This window comes from Phymastichus coffea, unplaced genomic scaffold (genome assembly GCF_024137745.1).
Source record: "Phymastichus coffea isolate CEN01 unplaced genomic scaffold, Cenicafe_Pcof_1.1 PCOF00004, whole genome shotgun sequence".
NCBI lineage: Eukaryota > Metazoa > Arthropoda > Insecta > Hymenoptera > Eulophidae > Phymastichus > Phymastichus coffea.
This window is the reverse complement of record NW_026706815.1, coordinates 6,752,145-6,756,086: the sequence shown is the minus strand read 5'-3', so window position 1 is coordinate 6,756,086 and position 3,942 is coordinate 6,752,145. Positions and strand designations below refer to the sequence as shown.

General features: G+C 32.9%; 1 non-coding gene across 1 annotated transcript; it reads right to left on the bottom strand.

Moving 5' to 3' along the window:
• Nucleotides 1–3,669: 3,669 nt before the first annotated feature.
• Nucleotides 3,670–3,741, bottom strand: Trnae-cuc (transfer RNA glutamic acid (anticodon CUC)). The gene has a single exon. It is a non-coding gene; the product is annotated as a tRNA-Glu (tRNA).
• Between the last annotated feature and the right edge of the window lie 201 nt (nt 3,742–3,942).

Here is a 3,942-nt window from a genome sequence, read left to right as displayed (position 1 = left end):
CCACAGAACGGTCCTTCATTCATTTTTTAAAATTCACTTTTCGTTTCAAAATATAGAATTTTTTTTATTAATTTTCGAGTTTTTTTGCGAAATTCCTAACCAAAGCCATTAGAAAGTGCATTCTTAAAAACTTAGGAATGTCGGGTTCCTGATTTTTTTTTTGATTCAATTCATTACATAACAGTAACTCAAAGTTAGCATTCGAAAAACAGTCCTGTGGGCGTCAATGGTTTAAACAATCTTTCATTAACAAAATTATTTATTTATGAATTATTCTCAAATTAAAAAGGATTAATATCGATGCACATTTTGTTCTTTAAAAGTTGATCAAACTGATAAAAAAAGCTTCAAATACATATTTATATGTTAAATATTTATCCATGTTCAAATAACAATGCTTATTTCATTGCAAGGACTGAAAATTTTATATACGATAATTAAGTAAACATTGCAAATGTAATTTTGTAGTAATTTTCAGGTACAAGTCAGCTAAATATAGAAATACAACTTTTTAAGTAATTTTTTTTCAAAAATTAAAACATATAAAATATAAGTATACCATCAAAGGGATGTACAGAAAAAAATGCTTAAAAAAAGTATGTTCAATGGGATTCGAACCCGCTACCACGAAAATAAAAAGTGATGGTATGCTTTAGCTACCTCGGCTATCGTCACATGTTATTTAAATGTTATGGATGTTACATATGTTTATTAAGAAGAGGTGGGGCTTACGTTAAACTAATTCGTTTAAGTACTTGTGATGAGAGTATTTTTCAGATTAGTTGCAAAGAGAGAATCCTAAAAGATCATAATAAGACTTGTTTCCGACCACCGCTCCATCGCCGGCCACCCAAATATCGAAAATGAATTCAAGCGCGCGTACATGCACGTTTCCCCTCTTCGGCTGCTATAGGCCGACGATTGCCGAGTGTTGTCGACTGTCTGCGCACGCTTGGAGGGGCAGCGGAGGAGAGCGAAACTATACCGCGCCTTCCCCAGCCTTCCCCAGCCTTCCCCTTCTACCTTATTCACGTAAAGTTTCTTATTTATTTTTTATCCCAACATTTTCCACTCATCGATGTCGGGCTAAACATTGTTTCTAATGTGAAATTTCACGCTCTTTCGATTGGTGCATGTTATTTTGTCGTATGTTCAGCCGTTCGCGAGATACAGGCGAAAAAAAGTTTCAAACGAGATTTTCTCTTAGAACCCCTGAACCTAGAACTCTGCAAATTTCAGAATTGTCTTTTTCGATCTCAATTTACCATATATCAAAAATGCATTCACTTCCGTGACAAAAACATTTCAGGCCTATTTTTACTGGACTATATATAAAGACTGTATAAGCATCATCACAATCTATCCATAGGAATAGGTCTAATATATACTGGTAGTGAGCATTGTGTTGACAAGTATTACAGGTAGTAATTCCATTTCCCAAATAATCATTTATTTCACTTTCTAAATTAAAATAATCGTACCTCCCTACAATATTTAGATTTGGCAATGGCATGGTTAATTTTTTTTCACTTGGAGTACTACAACATGAATCATCACAATCCGTAATTCTTCTTATGCAATTATACTCTTTCATTAATCTTGTAAATATTGTAGAAACATTGATATTGCTATTTATAATCCCATTTTCTGCTGCAAACAAAGAATAGAGTAGATGAGCTCGTAGTGAGTAGACTGTAGTACTGACACCTGATATTAAATGACTTTTAATCATTGTAGCAAAGCATAAATGTTTTTCGGCAAGCATTGTGTTTATACTCTCATTAATAAAATTATGAAATTCTCGTATGTAATTGCAAGCATTACTAAGAATTTCTGTTATCGCATCTATGCTGCAAGTATTTAAAAAAATAATTTTCATCTTTTTTATCTTCATTGGTTTTAATTTATTGCCATTTTGGATATTAGTTTTATCTCTTTTTTTTCTTCCCATCTGGAATCTGTAAGCGTATATCTATATCTCCATCTGGGGAAACATAAAAACCTAGAGTTTTTTTATTTGTATTTAGATTCATACACTGAGCTGCAGTATTATCTGTATCTGTAGGTTTATTGTGTGTTGAATCACTTAAAGTATGGAAAAAACTTGATTGTGCTTTTATTTCAAACGTAAAGCTTGAGTAATTGTGATCACTGAGCGTATTTGATTTATCTTCTATTGTTGCGTTGATCACATCATTACTACCTTTTATTATTTGAGAAGTATGAGTTTGATTTATGTTTGTTTTCTTTTCATTATTTTCTTGAGATTGGTCAAATACTGCATCGTCTAGATCACAAAGTATTAAGCATCCAGTGGCATCTGAAGTATTTTTATTATACCAATTTTCTAATCTTTTAAGATGAGTTGTTATGTAAGATTTTCTTTGACGTACTGGTTTAGATTGGATATTTTTTTTTCCAATTTTCAAAGACAGCTCTGGCTAATATAATATCTGCCTCTATAGTACTCGTATCACAATGACTGACCAACACTTTGTCTACTCTTTCTGTAAACTTATGAAGCGTATTTTTAAAATCACTAAAAAGTGCTTCAGACCGAGCTGAGCAAGCTCTTGAATTATTAAAATAAGAGTTTAAAATATTAGTCCAGCATGGAAATTCTTTGCATAAATCTATCAGACTCTTGGCAACTTCTGTCAAGTAAAAATCATTCTCTTGAGTACCGATAAAAGATTGGCTTTTGTTTTCTAATTGTTGGAGTATAAACTTTTCAATGTTTTTCACAAAGGCCAAAGTGAGCCTATTTTCCTCGTTACTATCTACTTCTAATTTATTTAACAAACTATCACCGTTTCTCTCAGGTACTCCATTGTCGTTGTTTGTAAATTCAAATGTTTTTATCACAGCTTTGATATTGGTCATGGCTATTATATACATATTAGTGCAATACTTACTATGTGCTATAATAAGCATATTTTTTAAAAAAAGTTGTGAACTCTACTAGATTTTGTAATGGTGGTCATGAAACCAACACATTTTTTAAATAGTAGTGATACTGTAGGTTTGGTATTATTGAAGCATGGCCATCTTGAAACTGCACCAATCACATGCGCTACATCAGTTTTTAATTGAGTGTTTAACACTGTTACGTCTCAAGACGTATCTTTACTCATTTACATTTTTTAAAAAAGTGCAATCCCGAATTTCGTAAAATCAAAACTATATACACGTCCACCAGAAAACGATACAGCAGCAAAACACAAAGACCATACTCAGCATTACACAACACACAATGAACTCAAAAAGAAAATTACTCAACTACACAAGAAACATCAGCGATTTATTGAGCACAAATTTATGTATATAAGACGAACCACCCGAAAGGTGAGCAGTCAGAGAAAGAAATTATCTTTACTCCGTACACACCGGTCCGACAATTGGTGATCATTTTTCTTAATAAACTCGCGACTGTTACAAGTAATATCGTGCAAGTATTATTCAAACCTATCCTATTCAATTCAACAAGCAGTTAGAGCCTGCTACATTTTATCAACAATTAAAGGCTACGATTATCAAGGTAGTACAATTATCAGACATACATTTCCACATATATTTATTATAAGTGAGACATATCCGACCACTAGTCAACATATTGGAACGTCTCATTCATTAGCTATTCGTAGTTGATGCACGAGACGTAACAATTGGTTCCGGTACCGGGAATCGAACCCGAGCCTCCTGGGTGAGAACCAGGTATCCTAGCCACTAGACCATACCGGACCATAACAATTGGTTCCGGTACGAAAAATACATTCGATTGAGATAAAGAAAATTATTTTTATACATATTAAAACATATTAATGAATTAACGCATCAAACGGAAAAAAGAGAGTTCGGAAACCGCGGATATACGAGTAGGTGTTGTATTACAGAAGTAAACAGCACACGTCACTTTCTTTCATAGTGACCGAATTTCAAAAA